General features: G+C 40.9%; 1 long non-coding RNA gene across 1 annotated transcript in view; it reads left to right on the top strand.

The window, feature by feature from the left end:
* The first annotated feature begins 12,324 nt into the window (after positions 1 to 12,324).
* Positions 12,325 to 17,085, top strand: part of LOC108698028 — a 108,891-nt gene continuing 104,130 nt past the window's right edge. Inside the window, exon 1 of the long non-coding RNA XR_001932540.2 lies at positions 12,325 to 12,432. This is a non-coding gene — a long non-coding RNA (uncharacterized LOC108698028). The remainder of the gene's footprint in view (positions 12,433 to 17,085) is intronic.

Raw genomic sequence — 17,085 nt, 5'->3', positions numbered from 1 at the left:
TTGTTTATAAATTGGCGACGTCCCAGCAGGCAGTAACGTTAGGGAATTGACGCTTGTGTTAGCCACTTCGTCCTTTAGTAAATCTGCCCCATAGGGCCTTATTTATCAAAATCTGAATTTTTCTGAGTATTTAAATTAGAAAAGTCCGACCATACTAGAATCTATGATGTGACCTTATTTATTAATAAAAAAAGCACGATTTAAAAGGATCAGAGACAAACTCGATAAAATTCAGTCCGAAATTGTTGGGTTTTTGGGGTAATTTCAGCGTAGACCATCTAAATAGGATAGGGACCTTTCCCACTGACTTAAATGCAACCTCGGCAAATAAATTTTTAAAAATTCAAGGTATTTTCCACTAAAAATTTGGATCTTATAGTAAAAAAAACTAAAATTTTTCGAGTTTTTGGCATTCGGAATTTGATAAATAACCCTCTAATTGTATTAATTGTGATTCCTGAGCTCTTTGACTGATGCAGAAAGTCCAAGAAAGAAGCAACATAATAAAACTGGTTAGAATAAGCACTAGTATACTGTATATCCATAGAGATCTGTCAGGGTTGTACATTTTAGCTTTGTCATATATTTGCCACTGATCTACACACAGGCGTTTATACATATTATTTAGGGTAGGTTATGGACTGGATTCTGTAGGCCTCCCTTCTAATTGTAATCCCTGTATTAGTGATATCACAGAATGCAAATATTTCAGAAGAGACCCCAGGACTCACTCACTGTCCATTGGGCTTTATTATTTATTTCTATATGCTGCTTTAGTGCTACTCAATAGTTTTGGATTCACAGCACTGGGGCACATTTACTAAAGGGCAAATTGTGGATGTTTGGAGAAAATTCACCAAAAAGACATTTGGCCTATTTTCTAAATGGCGTAGAGGACAATTCACAAACAAAAAGCCTCAGCACTAGAGAACTTTCGCACCGTTTTGCGAGTGAATTTTAACCAGAAATAAATTCTCTAGCAAAAATCTTTAGCGAAAATCTGGTTATTTATCAAAGTGCAAACGCTATTCTATGCTAGTTTTCTTCTTTCTACTATTGTATGTGAAAATATACTGGCAAATTTTCACAGAGAATTTTCAACACGAGAAAATTCACCACAATTTTCTTGAAAAACTGAACTTATGATTTTTAGTAAATATGAAGATGCGTTGTGAACAGTGTCGTACTGGGGCGGGGGGAAAACAGGGAAAAAACGCGATGGGGCCGTACTGGCCCAGACCCAGTCCTTTCGTGAAAGATACCCAGTCCGAAGTGAGGCAAACTGTGGTAGCCTATGATTAAGGGAGTTCCTCCCGAAACGCGTCAGGTGTTGAAGTGGTGAAGTTAGGTGAAGAGAACATTCATACTTTAGTAAATGTGCCCCATTAAGTCTATTAAAACATTGGTTCTCAGTCTTTTAGAAGCCTAGTCATCAAAATTTGAAAGTGTGAGGTTTTAGGGCAGAGACAGAAGCTCAGATTTGGGGAGATTAGTCGCCTTGTGAGGAAATTTCGGATGATTTCAGAAAACAAACCGCCTTCTGAGTGCCATCTCGCCGGCGATTTACATTCTATCTGGCAGTAGGCAGTTCGGGAAAGTCACCCTGAAGAAGAGGAGATTTGTCGTCGGGCGACTAATCTCCCCAAATCTGACCTGTGTCTCTGCCCTTTTTTCTACCACAAATCTCTCACACTGTTAAAAAACCATGAATGTCTATTTATTTATTAAAAAGTCTGAATGTAAAAAGCACAAACAGATAAAAATGCAGAATGAAGAAGAATACGAAATCCTCACTGATCACAAATTTTTGTGCATTTAAAAATGGAAAATAAACCCCCACCCCCAATAGCCTCTAAAAACTCATAGCAAAGAAAGAGTTTAAAATCCGTAATCCGCAATGGCAGCTTTCAAAGCTACTGGGTTGACAAGCTCAGACTCATGTTCTACATCTATGTGAAGTGCTGGTGTTTTTGGACCGTTATCTCCCTTGCACTTGTTTTTATAAAAATGTGCTCACAACAAGAAAAGTGCAGATGGTTAATAGAACTGTAGTGACTGGCAGCCAGTGTCCACTCAGGTAACATGCGCTCTGACTTCTTTGTGGCTGAAAGTAATATTTACTGACCCACAGAGTCCTGAACAATAGGGAGGCATGTTAACACATCATTAACAATGTATTAATATGCCTTCACTCTTCTGAAAGATAATGCATTGCTAATTACCCATTAATTACCTACCACACTGGAGGGCACGGGGGCCTGTTGAAAGTGCAAATTTCCCAAAAGATCAGGGCTTAAATTCAAGATATAAAATAAATAAAATGAGAAAGAAACATTTTCCACCACAAATTTTAAAGTTTCCTGTTATTTCTTTGAATTAAAATTTTTAAATATATTTTTCAACTTGGAATAGATATTTAATATACACAGTGTTTCCGTTTTTCCCACTCCTGACTATTTTTTTGCGAAACCGCAGCTAAAATTCTATATCCGAATTTTTCTGAATATTTAAATAAAAAAAAGTCAGATTATACTTATTTATTATAAAAAAAAAAAAAAGCACAATTTAATCATATCGGGGACTAACTCGATAAAATTGAGCGAAAACCTGAATTGTACAAGTTTTTTCCAGAATCGCTCGATTTTTTTCTGGCTTTTTCCCAAAAAACCCCAATTTTTTTTTTTTTGCCCAAAAAAGTCAGAAATAGTTGGATTGTCAGGCTAATTCCAGCGCAGTTACACTGAGCTCCCTCTGCCCACCATCCTAAAAATGATAAATTGATATGTAAAGTTGTTAATGGCGGTATTCCTGCTTGGTATCACAATTCTACAATACATATATATAACTTTGGTGGTCTTTGCCAAATCACTTGCTTCTGCACTTTATCCCTCAATCTATTAATAAGCATCTGTCCTACCCTCCTGTTACCTTCTGTTGTAATCTGGGTCTCCGTAGAGTTATAGATGTTATAACTATATCTATGTTTAAAGCTGCTAAAAACTCATATATAAATTATATTAACCCAACAGTATTGTTTTGCCACCAATATGACTAAATTCGATTTAGCTACTGTCAAGTAGAAACTACTGTTTTACTATTACAGAAAATAGGAAATAATGAAAAATACTCCATTTATTTGAGTCTATAGGAGATGGCCTACCCATAATTCAGAGCTTTCTAGATAACAGGTTTCCAGATAGGAAAGGATACAATACATAAAAACTGGAAGAAGTTTGTTCCTTGTCCTGGAGCTATGGCACAACACTCCCTTGCTCCATTATTCAAGTGTTCCTAAGACTGGACAATAGCAGCAGTCTCAGTAAGTACTCGCTAGCTGCATATACAATCCCCCCACTAATTGTTTGTGCAGAGCAGCCAATGAAGAGAACTCCCTGGTATTTGTTCCACAATTACACTTTCTACTAGAGGGAAATGTTTCCAAAAACGTCTTCATAAATGAGCCTTCTAAATAAAATTATCTTCTAAAAAGTCAACTTTTATTGCTAAACAAGATCATTTGATTACAAGAAATAGGATTAAAAACCCCACGCTTGTGCCTTTCTTCTTTTCTGTGTATTGTGCCTCTTCTGTAATTGGATGTATAATAATCTCTGTGCTCTGTACTAGTGATTTACGTAAATTATATGCTTTTAACTGTAAGTGCTGGACAGAAGGTTTTCTTTCTTCTGGTAAATGTTTGGTACAAAATAAGCACATTTTGCTTCAAACCTTCCCAGAGACTATTATCCCATTGTTACTATAGACACCATCTCTTCCTACTATACCTGCTATCCCACAGTCACACTCCCTTCCCAGAGACTATTATTCCCACTGTTACTATAGACACCATCTCTCCCTACTATACCTGCTATCCCACAGTCACACTCCCTTCCCAGAGACTATTATCCACTGTTACTATAGACACCATCTCTCCCTACTATACCTGCTATCCCACAGTCACACTCCCTTCCCAGAGACTATTATCCCACTGTTACTATAGGCACCATCTCTCCCTACTATACCTGCTATCCCACAGTCACAGTCCCTTCCCAGAGACTATTATCCACTGTTACTATAGACACCATCTCTCCCTACTATACCTGCTAACCCACAGTCACACTCCCTTCCCAGAGACTATTATCCCACTGTTACTATAGGCACCATCTCTCCCTACTATACCTGCTATCCCACAGTCACACTCCCTTCCCAGAGACTATTATCCACTGTTACTATAGACACCATCTCTCCCTACTATACCTGATATCCCACAGTCACACGCCCTTCCCAGAGACTATTATCCCACTGTTACTATAGGCACCATCTCTCCCTACTATACCTGCTATCCCACAGCCACACTCCCTTCCCAGAGACTATTATCCACTGTTACTATAGACACCTCTCTCCCTACTATACCTGCTATCCTACAGCCACAGTCCCTTCCCAGAGACCATTATCTCATTGTTACTATAGACATTATCTCTCCCTACTATACCTGCTATCCCACAGTCACTCCCGTCCCAGAGACTATTATCCACTGTTACTATAGACACCATCTCTCCCTACTATACCTGATATCCCACAGTCACACTCCCTTCCCAGAGACTATTATGCCACTGTTACTATAGGCACCATCTCTCCCTACTATACCTGCTATCCCACAGTCACACTCCCTTCCCAGAGACTATTATCCACTGTTACTATAGACACCATCTCTCTCTACTATACCTGCTATCCCACAGTCACACTCCTTTCCCAGAGACTATTATCCACTGTTACTATAGGCACCATCTCTCCCTACTATACCTGCTATCCCACAGTCACATTCCCTTCCCAGAGACTATTATCCACTGTTACTATAGGCACCAACTCTCCCTACTATACCTGTTATCCCACAGTCACACTCCCTTTCCAGAGACTATTATCCCACTGTTACTATAGACACCATCTCTCCCTACTATACCTGCTATCCACAGTCACAGTCCACAGTTAAGTGATGCAAAAATGTGTCAGTGCTATATAAATACCAGGAAGTACTGTATATAAATAAATAAATAAATAAAGTGCTGCTGTAGGAGGACAACTTAAATAAATGGCAGCCATGTCTTCTCAGTACTTTCTGCAAGAAGAATTTGAACTTTCCATATTTACTAGTACAATGGGAAATGCATTCTTTTTAATTATCCTACATTCAGTCTGAAAATGAAAATAAATATGTGTACAAATATAACAAAATCTCTTTCATGTTGTTCCCTTTAGCTTTGTGAGTTAAATGCTCAATTAGGTGGAGACACATGAAAATGAATTGTGCATTCCAAAGTGTCAGATGCGACCTATATTGGTGTATAGCTCAGAGCAATGGAACACTGGCGCCACTCATTATCCGACATGCCTCACCTCTCGGAGTGGATGTCCAAAGGCAAAGTCTTGCACGTCAGTTTGCTCCCATGTTACCATGTGTATTTCAGTTCAGAAGTTATGGGTTGGGAATTAGCAGGATTTACATGACAGGCAAGATGTTGTTAAATAGATATCTGTCAGTTTGAACACAGCATATGATGATGTATGGGAAGCTGCTGGTTTATTTATTCAGCCCATTCCCTGTGTGCCTCTGGTACTGGGTCCATCTAGCTGGAACTCCTGTGGGCTCAGACACTGGGGGTCAACATCTAAGCCCTCTGTACTCTTCTTCCTACTCTAAGCTCACAGGGACCCTTCTTCAATTAGCAGAACTAAGAGTTACTGGACCCTACAAATATTTTAGAACCCCCAATCATTAACTACATATGTGATTAACACCTTGAAACTAAACAGTTGGGAGTTCCATTGCCTCCTCCAGTTCATGCTCAGCCTGCTTCTGGAAAAATACAAATAAATATATAACTATTTAAGGTCGCCATACATGGAGAGATCCGCTCATTTGGCGATGTCGCCAAGCGAGCAGATCTCCCTCGGATATGCCCACCTTGAGGTGGGCAATATCGGGCTGATCCGATCGTGGGCCCTAGGGCCCAACGATCGGATCCTAGCGAACGGGCGGTCGGATCGCGGGACTTTTGGCCAGATCTCGATCGGGGAAGCCCGTCGGGGGCCCCCATACATGGGCCAATAAGCTGCCGACTCGGTCTGTCGGCAGCTTTTATCGGCCCGTGTATGGCCACTTTTAGAGATTACTTCCTAATTGGATGAGACCTGACCTACAGTATCTTCCAAGATTTCATCTTCAACTGGATCCACAGTTTTTCTTTTTAAACTGAACCCCAGTTGATAAAACCACAGGCTTATTCTCTAATGCAGTGATCCCCAACCAGTAGCTCATGAGCAACATGTTGCTCTCCAATCCCTTGGATGTTGCTCCCAGTGGCCTCAAGGCAGGAGCTTATTTTTAAATTCCAGGCTTGGAAGCAAGTTTTGGTTTCATAAAAACCAGGTGCACTGCCAAACAGAGCCTCAATGTAGGTTGACAATCCACATAGGGGCTACTAAATGGCCAATCACAGCTCATATTTGGCACCCCGGAAACAATTTTCACGCTAGTGTTGCTCCACAACTGCTTTTACTTCTGAATGTTGCTCACGGGTTCAAAAGGTTGGGGAACCCTGCTCTAATGAATGCACCCGAGGAAGAGGTTGTCCCCGAAAACGTGTGCCCCATTTCTCCTGCAATAAATGTTTTAAAAGGCAGGAGCTGAAGTATGGTGTGCTTCTTCTTCCCTTTTTCAAAGATATTATCGTGTTGGGCTTGAAGCAGCCCTATAATTAATAGAAGACACATTTGTTTTTGGACTATTCTTCAATTCGCATAACCAAGAGTTACTGGACCCTACAAATATGTTAGAGCCCCCAAGCATTGACTACATATGTGATTAACAGGCATATATTGAAACTATACAACAGTTGAGAGTCCCGTTGTCCTTCCCAGTTCATGTTCAGCCTGCTTCTGGAAAAATACATATAAACACATAATTATTAAGAGATCCTGATTGGATGAGACCTGACCTACAGTATATTCCAAGCTTTCATCTTCTACTTGATCCATTTACTGAACCCACAGGCTTATTCTCTAATGAATAGACCTGTTTTTTAAACAGATTTTCTAAACACCCACAGCATTCTGGGAACATGCTATGGCAGTTCCCCTTGACATGCATGGACATCTTGACATAATTGACACAATCCACCCCCAACACATATGTGACACACTTACTTACACTTCCCACCACTCTCCTGGCAGCAATGAAGACATAAGGCAGTTGTCCTCTGCAGGGGTTCAGGATGCTGTCATCCAAGCTTCAGTAAGAGATGCCATTATTATTCAAATTTTTTTATTTATTTTTATTTTATGGGTGACACTTTGCATTAAGATGCATGCTTTCTTTTGTACTGACAAGCAAACAGCACTGTATGACATCACGGACTATAATATCATTTAAAGCCAAAAACCAATGTCCATTTAAAGAAGATTGACACTAGTCCCACCAGACACCCACTCACACCCACAGTGGTCAAGGAGTAGCCTGTTGTTTCCATGTCTTTAAACCGGCAGAACAAATTTTGAATTTTTAGGAAACATAAAGGAACTTCTGTTGTGTAGAGTTCATTGTGACTAGATTATCTTTTAGCTCAATTGTTTTCAGTCCCTTTTTTTTGGCTTTGTTAATTCAGCTTATGAATCCAGAAAGAGTGGTCCTCCATTGTATGGCATCTGATCATTGATTCCTGTGATTCCGCCACCAATATTGGACCCATTTGCATAGCAGTAGTCCTCTAACTGCCACTTATTTCAATGGGAAATTGGCTGCTTATGATTTGGTCAGTGTAGATCCTGGGTCTGTCCAGGGCCAACAAGATATATTGATGTCTCTCTTGTCTGTGTGCTCTGTGTATAGAGGTGTCTTGAGGGCAATTTACCAGTACTGATTATATTGAAATTCTCTGGAGGCTAAATGGGTATATATTATGCAATGTGGCCATAATGCAAAATGTATCCATCATCCAGAAAGCTCTGAATTACAGAAAGGCCATCTCCCATAGGCTCCATCTTATCCATATATTCCACATTTTTAAAAATGATTTTCTTTTTCTCTGTAATAATATAATATAATAATATAATTAATCCTTATTGGAGGCAAAACCAGCCTATTGGGTTTATTTAATGTTTATATAATTTTCTAGTCGACTTAAGGTATGAAGATTGAAATTATGGGAAGATCCGTTATCCAGAAAACCCCAGGTCCCTAAGCATTCTGGGTAACAGGTCCCACACCTGTACATGGCCAGTATTGCTTTTTAATAAACAATGTAATAAACATTAGCTTGCTGCATTCATGTTTTCTAAATACATAATTGGTTAGAAAAAAAGTCAAATTAACTATATCAGAAAGAAAGCTATAATTACATGTACATCAGATGCATGAAGGCAATTAAATAAATGTCATTATCTTTCATTATACATATTTATGTCTTTTTTTATATCTATTCCATAGATCACTACGGATCTGGGCTTATGAAAGCACTACACATTAAAACATACATCTGTCCTGACCAATGGTTCCTATTCACTTGAACGGGTATTTGTGTTGCCTACAATGCCCATTATTATGTATAGGGCACAGTGCAAAAAATAGGTGCAATTCATGCACTTTAAGCATGCCATCAGTGTAAAAATAATTAGATATTACCTAAAATTGGTTGTTTCACGCAAAAAAATAGTGTATGGCCACCTTAAGTGGTACTACATTTGTGGTAGGGGAAGCAGTACACAACCCCTTATGACTGTTAGTGAGGATATTACTCAGGAATGCAGCTCTGTGTTTCCTATTTAAAGGAGAACTAAACCCTAAAAATGAATAAGGCTAAAAATGCAATAGTTTATATACTGTATTTAATGCACCAGCCTAAAGTTTCAGCTTGTCAATAGCAGCAATGATCCAGGACTTCAAACTTGTCACAGGGGGTCACCATCTTGGAAAGTGTCTGTGACACTCACATGCTCAATGGGCTCTGATTGGCTGTTGAGAAGCTAAGCTTAGGGATCGTCACTAATTATCCAGCAGAAAATTAGGTTATACTGTAATATAGGCTAAAGGGGCCATTATTCAATTCTGATGCTAATTGTACTGGTTTCTGTGCTGCCATGTAGTAATTATCTGTATTAATTACTAATCAGCCTTATATTGTGACATTTCTATTCTATGTGTACTGTATATTGTGAGTTGGTCCCTAAGCTCAGTAAGTGACAGCAGCACAGAACATGTGCAGTGAATCAGCAGAAAAGAAGATGGGGAGCTACTGGGGCATCTTTGGAGACACAGATCTTTACTGCTAAAGGGCTGTGGTTGCCTTGGGCTGGTACAGAAGCCTCAAATATAATGTACAACATTTCTAGCTACTTCTTTAGTTAAGCTTTAGTTCTCCTTTCAGTGTGCGGTGACCACACTGACATTTTGATCGCTGTGTTTCTTACTTAAAGACCATAGTGATCTCGGATACTTGTGTGCCCTAAGTTAAAAGCCTGTGTTGCATTGAACATTTTGTTGACTTACCTTCCTCTCTGGCTATTGGATGCACACTGTGCATTTTGGTGCCAAGGTCCACCTGTGACCACTCTGTGTCTGTGCCCATCCCCCCTAGCCTTCCGCCCCAACTACAATCCACCCTTCACCTCCCCGGTCGCCCGTCCCAGCCTCCACCCCCCCTCCACCCAGCCCCTCGAGTACCTTATTGTTTTTTGCAGCAACGATCGGTCCGGGTGGGGGGGAACAGGGGCAGTGCCCATAGTTTGAGTCGGGGAGCAGGTCTGAGTTAGTGGGGCCCACCTTATCTCCTTCTATCTATTGGTATTAGGAGTTGTAATAGGCGGAATAAGACATTGGGTCTGCCATTGTTCTCTGCTGGAGGTCAGCGGCAGACCAATTACCCTGTGTGCCAGGAGCTTTAGAAATACAATTCTAGAGTGTTTAATAAAACACATGCATATATAGAACCTACAGTGACCCTGCAGTTGTACAGTAGTACTTTATTAGCCCAAGGAAACAAGCTAAAACGATACATTAGGCCTGGCAACTCAATAAAGGGGGGAAAAGCCTTAGACTTTGACATCCCTAATCCTGCAGGAATTTTATCAGAGATCAAACCATGACTTAGCAAGCAGCTTATAAAAACACTTATAATGGTTATTAATAGTTTCAAATTGCCTCAGTCTGGTTTTGCGTGCTTGGAAAGCCCTTTGTTCCGCACAAATACTGATGCCTAGTTACCGGCGTCACTTTAATTGCTTTCACTTTTGGGATGCAAAGTAGGAGTCATTAAGCTTTCACAATCCCTTTCTCTCAGTGATAGCATCTCTTGCCTGCAGGAGAAGGAATTAAGCCGTATTTACATGATTTAAAGCTAATTTTATTGCATATTAGATATTCGCCGGTCTCCTCTGGATCAAATATTGCCGGATTTCTGGAAGTGGGTTGAATGTAATGAAGCTGTTATTTGCATGAGAGTTGCAGCAGATTAATCTGGAAACAATATGGCCGGATCACCGCTGCTCGAGACGTTTAACTAGAATAACATCAGCGTTAAATCACTTTTGGCTTGGGAATCGTGATCCACTGATAAAAAAAAATATAGGATTTCAATCACAGTGAGGGGAAAAGCAGTTCTTTTAATTAAAGCAGCAGAGCCTCAGAGGGGAAAGATCTTATTATGTTAGAAATGACCTCCTTTTCGAAAAATCCCCAAAAAATCCAGTACTTGTGTGGTCATCCTGTGGCCAACTTTGTTTTTTGTATTTGTTTATACACAAGCCTGTCTGATAGATATCTGGGCAATTTCAGTTAGAATTGGGCAGGGTATCAGGAGTACCCCGTGATAGGGTCGCTACCTGAACTGTGCAGTTGGTACTAGTAATGTGCAGGTCAGGCTTTTTCCGACCCGCACCTGCTCGCCACCATTCCTCCCTCCACCTGCGCCCGCCTGAGCCCGACTTTCGGGTTCCTTTTATAGACCCACCCGACCCGCAGATGATGTCTGCGGGGCGAGAGGCGTGCATCTATAAAAGTTCAAAATGGAAGTCGGAAGCCGACATGTGGAAGGTCACGACCCTGAAAGGAGGGTGCAAGGTCCGCCTGAACCTGCCCAACCAATGGGTATCGGCCGGCCCGCACATCACTAGTTTGTACATAGTTTTCCTGTTCGGTGTCAAATATGAAAAGGACTCTGACTTGATTGGCGCCAGTAACGGAACTAGGTGGGGGCGGGCCCTGGTGCGGGCCGTGCAGCCGGGCCTGCCCCCACCCTCGTCCGTGTGATTTTTCTCTCGCGCTGCAGCCGACTCCAGACGGCTGAAGCGCGCATGATCTGCAGGGGGGGCCCTGCGGGGGTGTGCCCTGGCCCAGTTGCACCCCCTGCTCCCCCGGTAGTTACGCCCCTGATTGGCGCTGAATCCAATCAATCACTGACTGTCATGATGTAGCCTTGTCCCTGATATTGCTGCCAGCCCCTAAATGTCATCAACCCACCCCCAAGGCTACAACTCTTTCCTTAATGTCACTCACTAAGTGCCCTGTCCTGACCTCTAAGGTGCCAACCTTACCCCATAGACAGGCCAATAAGCTGCTCACTCCCTGCTTAATTTTTGTAGGTTTAAAACTTCACCAGGGTTAACAATTCAGAAAGTCCCCAGTAAGACAGAGGAAACAGATCCTGCGGCTGCAGGAGGGCCCAGGAGGTATGGGGGGGCCCACAAGCAGGGCCGGAACCAGGGGTAGGCAGAGTAGGCACATTTCTTGGGCGCAAAGCTGGGAGGGCGCCAGGCACGTACCTTCTCTGTCGTCTACCCCAAATCCGGTTCCCTTCTCTTCCCGCTTCTTTACGCTTCTGCGCGAGCTTCAATTCGCGCATGCGAACGCGAGCTTGAATTTGCACATGCGCACGCAAACGCAAATTCATGCACACGCGAGTGTAAGCACAAATTCGTGCATGTGCACGCGAATTCGTGCAGGCGCCGCTACTGCCGGGCCTGCCTAGGGCGCCTGCCCAGCGTGGCCTGGCACTGAACACAAGGCCCTAATTAATGAGCCCTGTAGAATCTAGTTAAATTACTGTAAAGATGCTTCTAAAGTGACATAAGACGGTAGTGCTGGCGATTAAGTTTAGTATTTTTGGCAAAATGGCAACTATTTGGGAAAAAGGGAGAGGGACATCCTGTGTTCTTGTATAGTAAATGATGTACTTGATTCTCATAATTGCTTAATGATTTCTATACTAAGTGATATACTAACACAGGTGCACTTTTGCATCAGTCCTGTTACCAATAGTAACATATTTCCTAACAACAGGAAGAGCCAAGATTGTGCAGATCTTCCCACAAACATCATCGAGAGGATTGATCCATAGCACAGGTCCTCTGGCAGAGCCAGAGCCGGGCTCAATAACCAGTCAGGTCAGTGTAATATACTGTAGAACATTTGCCATTGTATAGTATCAGGCGTGTGCTTGTTTGGGGAGTATTATTTGCAAGTTCCTAGTTTAAACAGAACGCACTCATGTGACTGAAAACTGGCATTCATATTTCTGGAGTCTTGTATAAACTTTCATTTGTCCACACGGGGGTGCATTTAGATCCAAATTTATAACAACCAAGTTGCTCGCAAAATATTATTATGCTTTATTGATATAGTGGGAATATATTTCACAGAGTTTATGCATCATTCACAGAAGTCTCTACCCCCCTCTCCCAACACTCAACGCATCATGGTCACTTTTATCAGGAACAAATCAAATTTACATATATATATATATATATATATATATATATATATATCTTGTTGTAGTAGACAGCACTCCGTTCCAAGTCCTTTACCTGGGTGCTCGGTAAAATTAGTATATAGAATAAAGAAAAGACCAGCAACACCAGGGTTTTCACCTTGAGAAAGGTCCCAATGGGGACCGAAACGTAACGTCGGTTACATATGCACTCTTTTACTCACAGAAACCCTGGTGTTGCTGGTCTTTTCTTTATTCTATATATATATATATATATATATATATATATATATATATATATATATATATATATATATATATATATATATATATATATATATATATATATATATATATATATATATATATATATATACACAATATCAAAACAGGGGGGTTGTGGGAGCACTCTAAAGGCTTTAAAGTATATATATATATAAGTATAATAAATGCTATTGCATATGTACCCAATATATACTATATATATATATATATATATATATATATATATATATATATATATATATATATATATATGAAAAAAAACTAATATATATAGGTATATATAGGAAACAGCGTCTTATTGGTTCAATGTGCCTGGGTGCAATATGCAAACAATAAGATAGGTATCCAAAAATAGGCAAGCACTCACAGGTCCTACATAGAAAAGATTTTTGTGTTTATTCAGCAAAAAAACTGCTAATGTTTCGGCTAGCACTCTAGCCTTTCTCAAGAACTGCACGTGCTTGCCTATTTTTGTATATATATATATATAATCCAAACGGTTCAGCACACCACTGGAGCAATTGACCCAGGTGCTACCAATTGCAGCTGCATACAAAATCCAAAAAGGTAAGGTGCACACTGGGATCCTTTGTAGCTTTTTTAAAAAAGATAAATTTTATTCAATACACGTTAAAAGGAGGTCCTCCTTTTAACATGTATTGAATAAAATTAATCTTTTTTAAAAAAGCTACAAAGGATCCCAGTGTGCACCTTACCTTTTTGGATTTTATATATATATATATATATATATATATATATATATATATATATATATATATATATATATATATATGTATATGTATATATATATATATATATATATATATATATATATATAACCTTTCTTATTGGGTGCACGTGGGCAAGGCTTCATTTACATAGTAAACAAGGTAGCCCCAGCACTCTCAACATATAACCCCCTTAAAAAATATTCTTGCACAACTGAACTGTAATTTTCTTTAAAAAATACACTTTTAGTTACAAAGTTTGTACAAAGCATGCATAAGCTGACGCGCCCCGACAAGGCAGTGTCCATGCGTCAGTCCTATCCTAAGTGAAAAAAAAGAAAGTGTTACCTTTGGGGGGACACAGACCATACCTGCTTTTCTCTTTATTGAGCATGATCTCTTCCAAAGACACTATTAAGTGGGGGTAGGGTTGCCACCTTTTAAAATAACCTTTACCGGCAGGTGGAGGGGCGGTCTTAAAGGGACGGGGCCAAGTACAATGCACGAACATGAAGAGCTCAACCTGATCCCAACACATTTGTTGTAAGTGTAGGGTGCTTATCCGGAAGACCCTTCCCTCGCATAAGGGTCATTGGGTGAATAGCAGAAGAAATTCGGATGCACACCTGTTAATTGCAATCGTGTCCAAGACAGTGATTTATTTGAAGCCCAAAGTATACATCACAAAGGGGCAACGTTTCAGACCCCTCCGGGTCCTTTATCGTGGCTGACAAGGGGTATGTAGACAGATGACACTGCTTTTGTGGTATGCTAAAATTTACAACTATGTTTGATGTAATATGCTAAAACATTGTTTGTAATGATTACAAGCCTTTTTTCAGCAGGATTCAGATTCGACTGAATCCTTCTGCCCGGCCAGTTGCATATGAAAATTACGGGCAGGGAGGGAAATCGTGTGACTTTTTGTCACAAAACAAGGAAGTAAAAAATGTTTTCTCCTTCCCACCCCTATGTTTCATATGCAAATTAGGATTTGGTTCGGTATTCGGCCGAATCTTTCACGAAGGATTCGGGGGTTCGGCCAAAACCAAAATAGATTCGGTGCATCCCTACTTTATATACATTGATATACATGCAGCTATACTACCAATTAACCATAACAAAGATAGAACAAAGCCATCTAATGCTTGCAATTCACACTTAGACCCTGAATATGAAGGACGGAGCACTTTTGTGTTGTTTGGAATAGTATGAATTTTTTAAGGGCTTTAGCACATGGGCAGATTTGGGGCGATTTAGTCGCCTGGCGACTAATCGCCTCTTCTTCAGCCCGACAATCTCCCTGAACTGCCTTCCGCCTGCTAAAATGAAAAAAACACCTGCGGCAATGCATTTGTGGCGCTTCAATTTCCGGAGTCGCCTCGTGAGGCAATCGGAAACCGATTGTCACCCCAAAGAAGAGGCGATTAGTCGACTAAACGAACGAATTTAACTTATCTGTAACCAATAAATTGGCAGTTTGTTCATTATGGCCATAGCACTAGACTGCCTAAGGGTGTATGAAACCTCAGGGGGTACTATACAAATAGCCCTGTATTTCTATTAGCAATAGTGATGGGCGAATTTATTCGCCAGGTGCAAATTTTCGCGGGCGTTTTGCGAATTTATTCGCTGGCGGCGAATCGCGCAAATTCGCCGCTTGCGAATAAATTCGCAAAACGCCCACGAAAATTTGCGGGAAAACGGGCGCCGGCGTCGAGAAAACGGGCGCGGGCGTCAAAGACGGGCGCCGGCGTCAAAAACGAGACGCCGGTGCGATTTCGCAAATTTTTCGCCGTTTCGCAGATTTCACGCGAAATTCGCAAATTTTTCACACGGCGCAAATTCGCCCATCACTAATTAGCAATGCAACAATTATGCTTTGCCATCCACATGAATGGCAAAACCAAACAATGATGGTTTGATCTTTAACACCAGGTTGGCTCATGTGTGGCCATCTTTAGCACATTGGACTGTATTTCTATAACAAAGTGCATCTTAGAGCTCTGGATGCTTAAAAATACCTATTGTCCTGGTAAATTCCATAGGTATAAAGGAAGAAATCAAGAGACATACACCAAATTATGGTCCTTGCCATAATTTAATTGGATGAAATGTAACATATAAGGGGTCATTACTTTGACCGGGATGCAGGTTCAATAACTTCTGTCCTTTTTTCCATTCAGTAAAAATAACAATTCAGGATACCGCTTCCATGTCCTCAGCTACTGTCAAAGTAAAACACTTGTGAGTTCCATCAGCTTTGATGAAGTGATCCTGTGAACCACAAATTAATTTTGCCTACAATTGTGTGGATGTGACTACGGATCATTAGACTGATGATTTCATTTGGGATTGTTGGACTTGTGTAATCTTGTTTTCTCTTCACTTAGCTTCCCAGAGTCGCTTTGTCATTTTTGTGAAGCTTCAGTAATTCAATCATAGGCTTTTCATCAGTCAAATGCTCATAAAGTGTCTACGGGGGAAAATAGAAATGACTGTTCTGGGCTATACTGCGTTAGGAAATAATTATTTCCAATTTGTGCTGAGTATCTGAAAGGAACTGCCTCAGTCTATATAATTAGCTGCATTATATGGAAAAAGTATAGATTGACCCCCCTTGGCCTACCTCTGTTTGGATGTGAACAATTGTATTGATAGTACTAGGGATATTAATTGTTATTAGTTCAGTATTAATTATTAATAATACCTCCCCAGTGCCCTGTTTGGACAGCTCCAGAGAAGAACATGGGTTGTGTAACTTGCAGTATATGCACAAGGTGGAGAATACTGAAGAATTAAAGAGGCCTCCCAAAAAATGTCCAACTTATATATGAACCTCTATCTTGTTTATTGTATTACCCCATCTGATTGTCTCATATCCGAGTTTTGATTGCAAACAAAAACAAAAACAAAGAATAAGAGCAGCCGTGGCCTCGATAGCATCACCGCTAGTAAAAGTCTTTGTGTTTCCCAGGCAGCAGCAACACTGTGCGGCAGGTTAGGGTAGGGACACACTGGGCGATTTGGGGAGATTTAGTCGCCTGGCGACTAATCGCAGCGACTTTTCTCCCCGAATGCTTCCCCTCTCTCTGCGCCTGGCTAAAATGAAAAATCGCCTGCGCTAATCACACGCAGCGATTCGTTTTCCGAAGTCGCCCGAAGTTGCCTCACGAGGAAACTTCGGGCGACTTCGGAAAACGAATCGCCGCGTGTGATTAGCGCAGGCGATTTTTCATTTTAGCCAGGCGCAGAGAGAGGGGAAGCATTCGGGGAAGATTGGTCGTGGAAAGTCGCGGCGATTAGTCGCCAGGCGA

Source organism: Xenopus laevis, chromosome 1L, assembly GCF_017654675.1.
Source record: "Xenopus laevis strain J_2021 chromosome 1L, Xenopus_laevis_v10.1, whole genome shotgun sequence".
NCBI classification, from domain to species: domain Eukaryota; kingdom Metazoa; phylum Chordata; class Amphibia; order Anura; family Pipidae; genus Xenopus; species Xenopus laevis.
The sequence above is the reverse complement of the archived record's forward strand: the minus strand, read 5'-3'. Positions and strand labels throughout refer to the sequence as shown.